Raw genomic sequence first — 14,032 nt, 5'->3', positions numbered from 1 at the left:
AGATGGTCTGCAGGTCAGGAAGTTCCATGTGAGTGATGCACTCTGCTGAACACACTACCCTTTGGAGTGTTTGTCTGTCCTGCTTGGTGCTATTCCCAAACCAGACTGTGATGTTCCCTGTGAGGATGCTCTCGATAGTGCAGGTATAGAAGTTCCACAGTACCTTGGAGGGCAGTCTGAAGTCTCTTAGGCGTCTGAGGTGGTAAAGACGCTGACGAGCCTTCTTTGCCAGGGAGTTGGTATGGCAGGACCAGCACAGGTCCTGCAAGATGTGAACACCAAGGTACCTGAAACTATCTACTCTCTCCACCGTGGTTCCACTGATCCTCACAGGTTGGTAGTGCCGCTCCTGCTTCTTGCTGCAATCCACGATCAGCTCCTTTGTCGTACTGACGTTTAGGAGGAGATTATTTTCCTGGCACCAGTTTTCCAGGTGTTTAATCTCCTCCAGGTAGGTCCTCTCATCATTGTCCGAGATCAGGCCCATGACAACGGTGTCATCAAGCAAACTGGACAATGATGGTGGAACTGGAAGTGGCTGTGCAGTCATAGGTGTACAGTGAGTAGAGCAGGGGGCTTAGGACACAACCGTGAGGAGCTCCAGTGCTGAGTGTGAGGGTGGATGAGGCACAGTTGCCCACGCGTAACTGGAACTGATGAACAGATTTATAGAGAATGATAAATAAGAAGTATCTAGTATATTTTATGTAAATATTTCTAAAAGTGTGTGTGGTGTAGTGCTCTCAATCGCTCCTCTGTACAGGATCTCTGTTGTGCCTGTGGTCTACATACTTTCCACAAGGGGCGCTGGTGAGTTGTACAGTGGATGTCTAAGATGTGAAGCAGAGTGTTCTGCCCAGTATAGAAGAACAGAACTGCTGTTAAAGTCACAGCAACTCACTGACTCTTAGTGCTGCATTTAGGGAAGAGGAGGAGGAGCTCTACCATCTTCCATGATGACCTCAGTTAGTTGTAATGTAATGTAACACGCTTATGCAGCCCTGAACAATGGAGTTTATAGTCTGAAGAATGCTCTTTTTTCTTAATTCACCACTCAGCTGGTTTTGATTCTTGGGTTTTGCTATCACTGCAATAAGCTTCATTTTGAACATGATCTGTTCTTGTATTATTTTATTATTCACTATCTGCACTGTAAGATTCTTTGTACTGGAGTGTGTTGTTCTGGGGTATGTTGTGCTTGAGTAAGTTTGGCTAATGTAAGTTGAACATCTGCAAAAAGTGTTGTTCTATTCTGGGAAGGAGCAGGTTTCTCAGGGCTGTAAACACAAATCTGTTTCATCCCACTGCTCTCGCTCTCTTTCACTCTGACTGGTATTCACATTACTAGAGAATAGTTTCAGTTCTTCATTAAATATCTGAACATTATCTACACAGGAAAAGGAAATAATTACCAATAACACAGTATCAAGATTGAATAAAAATTATGTTCTCTAGTAAGTAAGTTTATATAATGAATATAAAATGTATTTAGCAAATGTCACGGAATGCTCCCCCTTCACGAGTCATGTGGTATGGGGGGGGAATTACGTTTGTTGTCACGCCCCCTACATGATGGCACGCACCTGTACGGGGTTCATGTTGAGTGTATGTCTGTTTATTTAAAGCCCTGTCAGTGTGGGCCTCATGGATGGTCATTGTTAGTGTTAGTGTAATGTTAGTGTTAATGAGTGTGTAGCCGCTGTTAGTATAACCCAACGTTTGTACCATTTTATGTTGTCGTTGTTGTTTGTGTGTTCCTGTCTATTAGTGTTATTATGTGTGAGTGCTACACATGTCGTTTATGTTTCATGTCATTAAATGTTTCACATCGTCAAAGGAGTCTGTGCGTCCTGCTCAACGCCCTGCGGCACTCGGGCTGTGACAGCAAATAAATGAATGAATGAATGAATGAACAATCACATACTTGAATGCTTCTGTCCATTTCAGTGTGAGATTGTAGGTATTTTATTATTTCTCTATTAGCAGTATAGCATTCTATACTAAGATCCTATACTAAGATAAGACTACAGTAACCCCGTAAGTGAAAACACAGACAATAAAACCCAGGGCCCAAACACAACAGCATCCACTCCCTACTTATCAGAGCACACAAATAGATACATAATATATACAAATACATACATACTATATACAAATAGGTAAATTATATATACAAATTTACAACAGTGGCCAAGTTAGAGGGATCAAACAAGCTCAGAATCAGAGTAAGGGGAGAAAGAGGCCAAGCACTGAATCAAATATCACAACTGTCACTAGAACAAACAGGTGTCCAAAATTTCATCTTTCTTTTTCTTCTTCCTCCAAAACACTTCCTTATATCCCTCCTTGGGGCAGGGCCTTGTTTCAGGACTGGACAGTGAATATGAAGATCTGTAGAGGAACTCTGGACTGGGTCTGGGGTAACTGGAACTGGAGAGAACAGAGATCCACACACATACATATGACACAGTGGGACACAGGACGTAACTACTGTCTCATGCTCTTCACCTGCAGGTCAACATCATGTGAGCAACTGTCCCCACTTTTACATCTTAATGAGTTAAATGTAAATGTAAATGTTGTGATAATCTTGTGTCTCTCAGTGTGGAGGTGCAGGTGTATCCAGTACAGTTCAGAAGCAGCCCTTCACTCTCTGTTCTGTAATGGTGATTTATATCAGTGGATGTGTGGAAGTACATGGACAGACAGCACTCCAGTTGTCTGGTAGATGTGGGGACTCTTTAGGAGAAAGGACTTCCTGATGTGGGGACACTTTAGGAGGAAGGACTTCCTGATGTGGGGACTTTAGGAGGAAGGACTTCCTGATGTGGGGACCCTTTATTAGGAAGGAATCCTGATGTGAGGACTCTTTAGGAGAAAGGATTTCTGATGTGGGGACTCTTTAGGAGAAAGGACTTCCTCCTTCTCTGTGGTTTGTGTGGTTGAGCTGCTACAGGTATTCAGACTGTGATATGTATCCTTTTCATTATCACATTATCATTATGCATCTCACACACACACCTGTGTGTGCATGCGTGTATGTGTGTGTGTGTGTGTGTGTGTGTGTGTGTGTGTGTGTGTGTGTGTGCCTGTGTGTAGGTGTGTATTGATTTTTTTTTCTCCTTTAAGGAGTTTGTGTTTCCATGTATTTCCATTTCCATGTATCCTGTGTTTTAATCTTTATGTATCTTTTGTGTGTAGTTTATGTTTGCTGTGGTTACAAGCTTTTTGGTCTTTAACTACTGTGGAGTTCTCATGCTGAAGGTTGTTGTTGTTTGTTCATGTTTCTTTTGTTTACTTTGCTTCTGTTACCTTTGGGATCATTGACTGTATTTCCAGTCTGTTACAGCAAGGTTTTGACCAGTAGCTGCATAAATCCTTCGACATGTTGTATAACTCCAGGTGAGGTCTGATCCACACTGTGACAAATTCATCCATTTCTGTGATTACCATCATGTGGTTCTCTCACTACTCAGCACAGACATCTGCTGGTATACAAAGTTATTTTCTCCTCTTCTATAAATTATTGTAATGTATTACTGTACTACTGTCCATCATTACAGTAGAAGCTGAGTTTAGTCTGGATGGTGGAATCCCTTCACTCTTGTAGATCACTTGATGTTTGCTGTTCTGGATGTGCTTGTGTGATCCAGGAATATGATTAGTCTGCCCCCACATGGTCAGCATCAGTATTGCACCCTGGTTTGCCTGTTTTCTTATCCTGAGGCAGATAATAATTTTGGCTAAATAAAAGTGTGACATTATTATTCATTTAAATTGCAAAATGTTGATATCAATAAGACATATGATTGTATAGTTAATGCTGGTTTAAAACTTTGTAACACAAGTTTTTTTTTTTTTATTATTAATTGTTTGTAATATATTAATGCAGGTTTTTATGCTGAGCCATATAAAATTCATTCATTTATTTCAAATTCAGTAAAATGTTAAATCATATGAAATTCCTTCTTAGCCTGGCAAAACTGTGTAAATGGTTAAAATTGTGAATTTTTTCCTGGGGTGAAAATGATGGATGATGTATTCAGGTATACAGTAATTCTAGATTTTAACCCTGTCTGTCCCATTACCTCCTGACATGGACTTTAAAATTACTCTTTTATTCTAAAAAGAAAGAAGAATTAACTTTCCATACCAGTTGTGGCCTGGACAGTTTAACATTGAATTTCCTCAGCTGTCTTTCTCCAAGCTTCTCCAAGTAAAAAACAGCAGTAAAATTAAAAGAAAAGTAAATTAAGAAGATTAAAAGAATCCTGTCTAGAATAATTCAGACCAGCCCACTAGGTAGTGTTCACCTGTCCTTATACACCACAGTGATGTGTTCATATATTACTGCATATGTAGTGATGTAAGTATCTATTATACAATGATGACAATTTAAAAGAGCAAACGGTTCAGAACTGTAGTGTTTTGGAGTTGATGAATTGAGTTGAGTACAGATTTAGCAGTTCTGCAGCTGATCTCAGATCAGTCTGTGTTTGAGTCAGAGCAGTTCCTCTACAGCTGAGGGAGGTTTTTGTACAGAGCTCTAACACTGTGTGAACCCGCTGTAACCCTGCTGACAGTAGTAATCTCCTGCATCTTCAGCCTGGACTCCAGTGATTTTTAGAGTGAATTTTGTACCAGATCCACTACCACTGAATCGATCTGGAACTCCAGTCTGACGGTTTGATGCATAATAGATCAGGAGTTTAGGAGCTTCTCCAGGTTTCTGTAGGTACCAGTTGAGGTTACTGCTAACACTCTCACTGGCCCTGCAGCTGATAGTAACAGTCTGGCCTGGTGTAACAGACTGAGATCCTGGAGACTGAGTCAGGATTATCTCTCCAAATGATTCTGAAAAAATAATCACATACAAAATGACATTTAAATTTAGAAGAATTTTAAATAAAATCAAAATAAAATCCAAATAACAAAAAATTGTAACTCTGAAAATAAAGGATAAAAACCATTACAAATAAACATGACCATCTAAAACCAAGTAAAAATGAAAACTAAACTTATTTCAGTTTGTCTCACCCTGAGTGAGGAGTCCCAGGGTCCCCAGCAGTAGAATGAGTGACATCATCATTGTGCTGTGTGTCAGTGTGTGTTAAAGGACTGAACACTCTCTGATCACCACTACAGCTCTTAAAGTGTGTAGACCAGTGAAGCAGCTCACATATGCAAACAACACATCTGTCTTTTTTTTACCACAGAACTAGTGTGAGTGTTTATCAGATGAATGATAAAATCTCTCCTCTTAGAGCTCTCAGTTATCCCCTCTTATGTGCTGCAGTCACTTTTACATTCAGTCAGGATTTTCTACACTTAAAGAGTCATGAAATAACTGAACTCATGTTGGTATTAATGACACCTGGATCTCATGTAGTGTCTGAACACTGTTAGTCATCACTCTAAATGCCATCAATTTCACTGCTTCAATATTATGACCTTGTCTAGGTTTAAGGCTGTAACAAGAGTTTTGTGTTAAGAAAAAAAACCTCAGAGAAGACCATCATAGTTCAAGGTCTGCCAGTGTATTATACAAACAAATATCCAACATATAATACACACAAAGTGTAACACTGGTGCTACAGCAGGAGGTACAGAGTCCAAAAAAATAAACAAACCCACACTAGAAAACAAAGATGCTGACTAAACCTGTACAAGACAATGTAAACACATAAGACTACACTAACTCTGTAAGTTAAAACAAAGACAAAATAAATACATAAGACTACACTATCTCTGTAAGTCAAAACAAAGACAAAATAAATACATAAGACTACACTCTCCCTAAGTGAAAATACAGACAAAATTACCCAGGCCCCAAACACAACAGCAGTCACTCCCTACTTACCAGAGCACACAAATAGATACATAATACATACAAATACATACATACTATATACAAATAGGTACATACGTTATACAAATACATACCTACTATATATACATTTACAACAGTGGCCAAGTTAGAGGGATCAAACAAGCTCAGAATCAGAGTAAGGGGAGAAAGAGGCCAAGCACTGAATCAAATATCAAAACTATCACTAGAACAAACAGGTGTCCAAAATATCATCTTTCTTTTTCTTCTTCCTCCAATACACTTCCTTATATCCCTCCTTGGGGCAGGGCCTTGTTTCAGGACTGGACAGTGAGTATGAAGATCTGTAGAGGAACTCTGGACTGGGTCTGGGGAAACTGGAACTGGAGAGAACAGAGCTCCACACACACATACATATGACACAGGGGGACAAAGGACGTAACTACTGTCTCATGCTCTTCACCTGCAGGTCAACAGCATTAATGTGACTGTAGCCACTTTAATATATTAATGAGCTAAATGTAAAGGTAAATGTTGTGTTAATCTTCTGTCCCTCAGTGTGGAGGTGCAGGTGTTTCCAGTACAGTTCAGAAGCAGCCCTTCACTCTCTGTTCTTTAAAGGTGATTTATATCAGTGGATGTGTGGAAGCACATGAGCAGACAGAACTCCAGTTGTCTGATAGTTATGGGACTCTTTAGGAGAAAGGACTTCCTGATGTGGGGACTCTTTAGGAGAAAGGACTTCCTGATGTGGGGACTCTTTAGGAGGAAGGACTTCCTGATGTGAGGACTCTTTAGGAGGAATACAGCATCAGTGCCTGGCTACATCAGCAAGTGCATTGATGATGTTACTGTCTCCAAGACCATCACCTCATGCCCCAACCAGAAGCCATGGATGCCTGCTGAGGTGCGCATGCTACTGAGGACCCGTGACTCAGCCTTCAGAACAGATGACAGAGAGGCTCTCAGGAAAACAAGAGCCAAACTGTCACGTGTGATCAGGGAAGCAAAGCGTGCACAGCACAGGGGATCCATGGACACTTCAAAGACACTGGTGACACACGGCGCATGTGGAAGGGCATTCAGGCCATTACTAACTACAGGAAAACATCACCTTCCTGTGACAGTGATGCCACCCCAGATGCACTGAATGACTTCTAGTTCAAGTTCAAGTTTGGTTTATTCGTCACATACATAGTCATACACAGTATAACTCGCAGTGAAATGGTGGAGAGTGCTCTGTCCAAACTGAGGAAAAGAAAACAGGGGTGCATAGAGAAAAATATATATATGCAAGATAAATATATATATATTCTATGTATGTACAAAATATATTAACAATGTATGTACAATATATGTATATTATGATTATATACACAATGTACAATGTATATGGTTGGGTATATTTGTACACAATCTACAGAATGTACAGATCTATTTTATATAATAACATATCTACAGTTGTTGTTTAACAAGGTAATTGAGTATATATATATATATATATATATATATATATATATATATATATATATATATATATATATATATATATATATATATACACAGATGTACAGATATACAGTTATGTTACATGGTGGTGGTGGTCCCCACAGTTTATCAGTTTCCCTGATTCAGGGCCCAAATGGCCTGTGGGAAGAAGCTCCTCTTCAGCCTCTCTGTCTTGGTCTTCAGGGAGCGAAAGCGTCTCCCTGACCTCAACAGAGAGAAGAGCCTATTGTTGGGATGGGTGGGGTCCTTCACAATTTTCCTGGCCTTGGTCTGGCACCGCTTGTAGTAGATGGTCTGCAGGTCAGGAAGTTCCGTGTGAGTGATGCGCTCTGCTGAACGCACTACCCTTTGGAGTGTTTGTCTGTCCTGCTTGGTGCTATTCCCAAACCAGACTGTGATGAGCCTTCTTTGCCAGGGAGTTGGTATGGCGGGACCAGGACAGGTCCTGCGAGATGTGAACACCAAGGTACCTGAAACTATCTACTCTCTCCACCGTGGTTCCACTGATCCTCACAGGTTGGTAGTGCCGCTCCTGCTTCTTGCTGCAATCCACGATCAGCTCCTTTGTTTTACTGACGTTTAGGAGGAGATTATTTTCCTGGCACCAGTTTTCCAGGTGTTTAATCTCCTCCAAGTAGGCCCTCTCGTCGTTGTCTAAGATCAGACCCATGACAACGGTGTCATCAGCAAACTTGACAATGATGGTGGAGCTGGAAGTGGCTGTGCAGTCATAGGTGTACAGTGAGTAGAGCAGGGGGCTTAGGACACAACCCTGAGGAGCTCCAGTGCTGAGGGTGAGGGTGGATGAGGCGCAGTTGCCCACCCGTACTGATTGTGGTCTGTCTGTTAGGAAGTTGGAGATCCAGTTGCACAGGGATGTATGCAGTCCTAGATCCCCCAACTTAGTAGTGAGTAGGGAGGGGATGATGGTGTTAAATGCTGAACTGTAGTCGACAAACAGCATTTTAACATAATTTCCCCTCCCTTCGTCCAGGTGAGTCAGTGTAGTGTGGAGCAGATGTGCAATTGCATCGTCAGTGGCGCGGTTGTGGCGATATGCAAACTGCAGTGGGTCCATGGAGGCTGGCAGTGAAGATGTGATGAAGTCCCTGACTAGCTTTTCAAAGCACTTCATCACGACTGATGTGAGGGCGACAGGGCGGTAGTCATTGAGGTCGGAGGGTCGAGATTTCTTCGGGACGGGGACGATGGTGGACCGCTTGAAGCTGGACGGGACGATACCGAGCGTCAGGGAGAGATTGAAGATGTCGGTGAATACCGGGGCTAGCTGATCTGCGCAGGCTTTGAGGACCCTCCCGCAGATACCGTCTGGTCCCATCGCCTTCCTGGTATTCACCCTTTTAAACACTCTCCTCACGTCACTCTCCGTGATGATGACAGGGCGCTGTTCTATGGTGGGCCCCGCGCATGTGCCATCGGCTGCGCCGATAGTGCCATTTGGACTAGCGCTGTTAGCACTAGCGCCCTTAGCATTGGCGCTGTTAGCATTAGCGCTGCTAGATGTAGCCTCGAAGCGAGCAAAGAATGTATTCAGCTCGTTCGCCAGAGACTCACCCGCACTCATCAGTCCGGAGGGTGGGCTCCTGTAGTCCGTGATCATCCGTAGTTCCTGCCACAGGGATGTAGAGCCACTTTGCTGGAACTGTGTCTCTAGTTTCTTCCCGTAGCGCCGCTTCGCCTCCCTCACCCCCCTGTGCACTCCATATGCCGCAGACTTGTACTCATCCATGTTCCCGCTGATGATCCTTGCATTGCAGGCAGCAGTGTGAGAGTTCAGAGGTTCGCGGATGGTTCTCTCCACCCAGGGCTTCTGGTTGGGAAACTTCTTGATGGTGATTATTGGAATCGTGTCGTCCACCAGTTTCCCAATAAACCCTACTACTGCCTCCGTAAACTCACTGACATCATCAGTGTTGCGCCGGAACATGTCCCAGTCTGCGTCATCCAGAGCGTCCTGCAGAGCGTCCACCGATTGGTCTGTCCAGCGCGCGACCTCCCTCTGAACCGGAGCTTCCCGTTTCAGCCTTTGTTTATATTTTGGTAGGAGGAAGATGGCGGCGTGGTCCGACTCCCCAACCATAATAATCCCCAACCATAATAAGTGCAGCGTCCTGGTGCTGTGTCTGAAACTGTGTGAGAGCCTCATGAAGTTCACACAGGGCAGTGTCCATGTTGGCCTGAGGTGGGATGTACACGGTGTTGATGATGACCGAAGTGAACTCCCGGGGAAGGTAGAAAGGACAAAGCTTGAGGGCGAGCAGCTCCAGGATGGGTGAGCACGAGCGGGTGAGAGTAACAACATTGGCATTTTTGCACCAGCTGTTGTTTACCATCACACACACTCCGCCGCCTCTCGACTTCCCCGAATTCGCCATCCTGTCCATGCGGTGAACCGAGAAGAACTCGGCCGGCTGGATGGCGTGGTTTGGTACCGCTGGGTTCAGCCACGACTCGGTGAAGCAGAGGAGATTGCAGTCCCGAATGTCCCTCTGGAACTTTATCCTGGCCCGGAGGTCATCGAGCTTGTTATCCAGAGACTGGACATTGGCTAGCAGGATGCTGGGTAAGGGAGCTCTGGTGTGCCCGAGCCGTCAGCCTGTTCCTGACGCCGGCTCGCTTCCCTCGAGGCCTTTTCCTCGCGCCGTGTCTTTTGTTTTCCCTCAGGATCTCCGTCGGCCATCTTGGGTCCGGGGTTACAGACGGCTTGAGGTGAGTGCTATGTAGATTAAGAGAAATAAGGGCATCTCTGCTGTATGAGATAAGCTCCGTGGTGTGTAGAGAAGGGCTGCAGAGAAATCAGGGGTAGCGGGAAGAGCGAAAAGAGCGAAAAAGATAGTGAAAAGAGCGAAAAAAGTGCCAGGTGTGGACGGAGCAGTCGTGACGGCAGCCGACCTCACCGGCGCCATTTTGCTAATGAGTCTATGCACGGTTTGAAGCGCAGAACAACGTTGCAGCAGAAAAGTCCATCCCACCGCAAAATGACCAGGTACTGTGCCTGACTGCGGCTGATGTGAGGCGTACTCTGCGTGGAGTTAACCCACGGAAAGCTGCTGGACCAGACAACATCCCGGGTTGTGTGCTCAAAGAATGTGCTGACCAGCTTGCAGATGTCCTGACAGACATCTTCAATATCTCTCTGAGCTGTGCCGTGGTCCCAACATGCTTCAAGACCACCACCATCGTCCCCGTGCCTAAGAACCCCACGGTGTCGTGTCTCAACGACTACCGTCCCATCGCACTCACATCCATCATCATGAAGTGCTTCGAGAGACTCGTCATGAGACACATCAAGACCCAGCTTCCCCCTTCTCTGGAGCCCCTGCAGTTCGCGTACTGCTCCAACCACTCTACAGATGATGCCATCTCTACCACACTTCATCTGGCACTCACACATCTGGATAAAAAGGGCACCTACATAAGAATGCTGTTCATAGACTTCAGTTCAGCATTCAACACCATTGTTCCTCAGCATCTGATTGGAAAGTTGAATTTACTGGGCTTGAACACTTCCCTTTGCAACTGGATCCTGGATTTCTTGACTGGGAGACCTCAGTCAGTCCGGATTGGGAGCGACACTTCCAACACCACCACACTGAGTACTGGTCCGCCCCAGGGCAGCGTACTCAGCCCTCTGCTGTTCACACTGCTGACTCATGATTGTGCTGCGATGCACAGTTCAAATCACATCATCAGGTTCGCTGATGACATGACTGTGGTGGGTCTCATCAACAAAGACAATGAGTCAGCATGCAGAGAGGAGGTGCGAGAACTGGTGAGCTGGTGTAAGGTCAACAACCTGTATCTGAATGTTGACAAGACAAAAGAAATGGTTGTTGACTTCAGAAGAGCAAGGCGAGATCACTCCCCGCATGCCATCAACAGATTCTCAGTGGAGATCGTCAAGAACATCAAGTTCCTTGGTTCTCACATAGCGGAGAACCTCACCTGGACCCTGAACACCAGTTCCATCACCAAGAGAGCCCAACAACGTCTTTACTTCCTTTGGAAGCTGAGGGAAGCCCATCTCCCATCACCCATCCTCACTACCTTCTATAGAGGTATTGTAGAGAGCATCCTGAGCAGCTGCATCATTACCTGGTTTGGGAACTGCACCGCCTTTGACCACAAGACCCTCCAAAGAATAGTGAGAACAGCTGAGAAAATCATTGGGGTCTCTATTCCCTCCATCACGAACATCTACATAACACGCTGCTTCCGGAAAGCCACCAACATTGTGAAAGACCCCACACACCTCTCACATGAACTGTTCACCCTTTTGCCATTTGGAAGAAGGTATGGCAGCATTCGGTCCTGCACCTCCAGACTGTGCAACAGCTTCTTCCAAGAAGCGATTAGACTCCTGAACTCTGGCTAACTCCAATCCCAATTCAGATTCCAAAATGGGCACTTTTATACATGCTTATACACAGTCACACACACACACACATACATACATACATACATACATATCCATACACACACATTGTTTTGCATCGGACTAGTGCTGAAGTCAAACCTCAAAGAGAGACAAATAAACTATGCACTCCTGTTGCAGTCTTGCACATTATCCTACTTGCTGCTAGAGTACTCTACTAAACCAGCACTGTACTCTGAACTGTTCTGGCTGCTACCGGTGACTGCTATGTTCTGTATAGCATGTCACTGACTCCTATGCACAACTCACTTTACATATTCCCAGTACTGAGTACTGGACTAAATAATTGCACTGTCTACTCATTTTGTATTTGTCCTGTCCTGTATTTATTATTGTTTATTTCATGTTTATTTAATGACATTTTTGCACTATATTGGACTGTTTGCAGTTTTGTGTTCACTGTCAGTCTGTTGCACTGTTGTTTTGTGTTGCACCATGGTCCTGGAGGAACATTGTCTCGTTTTTGTTGTGTACTTGTATATAGCTGAAATGACAATAAAACCTCTTTGAACTTTGAACTTTGAAGGACTTCCTGATGTGGGGACTCTTTAGGAGGAAGGACTTCCTGATGTGGGAACTCTTTAGGAGGAAGGACTTCCTGTCTGCTGGTGTTCTGGTCCTCCTGGGCTTCCTCCTTTGTGGTTGGTGTGGTTGAGCTGCTGGTATTCAGGTATTCAGACTGTGAAATGTGTCCTTTTAATTATCACATGATCATTATTCACCTCACACACACCTGCGTGTGCATGTATGTGTCTGAGTGTGTGGGGTCCAGCTGATTAAACTGACTCTGCTGGTTCTTGGTTCCCAGCAGTTTGGTCTCTTTTACTCTGTCTGTATTGAGTTTGTTTGTCTCCTTTAAGGAGTTTGTGTTTTGCCTCCTTTTCCATGTATTCTGTGTTTTAATCTTTATGTAGCTTTTATGTGTAGTTTATGGTTGCTGTGGTTACGAGCTTTTGGGTCTTTAACTACTGTGGATTTCTCATGCTGAAGGTTTTTGTTGTTTGTTTATGTTTCTTTTGTTTACTTTGCTTCTGTTACCTTTGGGATCACTGACTGTATTTCCAGTCTGATACAGCAAGGTTTTGACCACTAGCTGCATCAATCCTTGTACATGCTGTATAACTCCAGGTGAGGTCTGAACCATACTGTGAATTTGTGGTCTTGGAATATGATTAATCTGTGTGTGTGTGTGTGTGTGTGTGTGTGTGTGTGTGTGTGTGTGTGTGTGTTATATTGGGCAACTATATTTTCCCTTCATTTGCATTTTTTCAAGATTTTGCATGATCATGGATCTCTGCATGTTGGCTGAGACATTTCTTATTGCATTATTATGTTATTTCATTATGTAGGAAAATTCTTATTATTATGCCAAAGAGGTGAGATTCATCTTGGGAAAACTAGTTTTATTTTCCCCTGTGCAGTTTTAGTCTGTTTGTGTTAATATTTGGAAGAAAGCAAGTGAGGTTTGCTGCCTACATTTACCTGATGGTTTTATCCAAAGTGACTTATGACTGACTACAACTTAAGCAATTGAGAGCAACTTGGCAGTGGTAGGGCTTGAATCAACAACCTTCCAATTACAAGTTAAGCACCTTAACTACTGAGCTACCACTGCCCCGCCTTTTAATGAAATTAAACAAAAGGGATATTTAACAAAAGAGAACCCTGCCCAGCACTGTAATGGTTTGTAGTTGATGAATTGAACTGAGTGCAGAATTAGCAGCTATATAGCAGCTATTATCAGCTAATTAGCAGATATCAGACCAGTTTCTGTGTCTACAACTGAAGGAGGTTTTTGTGCACAACTATCACTATCATGCAGATGTTTGGGTAGTTTACACTCTGACACTTGGAAGTCAGTGGGTTACACCACTGAGATCTCCATCCAGAAGATCACAGTCTAATTATTAGTACTGTTGTATGTTTCTATAGGTTTCATGACAATAGGTGTTACTAATGTTAGTATAGCAAATTATTATATTATAAACTGGGGACAGGCACCAGAAAACTGGAGTGAGGCAGGAGTAAACTGGAGTGAGACACAGGGGTAAACTGGAGAGATACAGGGGTAAACTGGAGAGACACAGGGGTAAACTGGAGAGAGACACAGGGGTAAACTGGAGAGAGACAGGGGTAAACTGGAGAGAGACACAGGGGTAAACTGGAGAGACACAGGGGTAAACTGGAGAGAGACACAGGGGTAAACTGGAGAGAGACACAGGGGTAAACTGGAGAGACAC

Source organism: Electrophorus electricus, chromosome 4 (assembly GCF_041902795.1).
Source record: "Electrophorus electricus isolate QZ-2024a chromosome 4, ASM4190279v1, whole genome shotgun sequence".
Lineage (NCBI taxonomy): Eukaryota > Metazoa > Chordata > Actinopteri > Gymnotiformes > Gymnotidae > Electrophorus > Electrophorus electricus.
The sequence above is the reverse complement of the archived record's forward strand: the minus strand, read 5'-3'. Positions refer to the sequence as shown.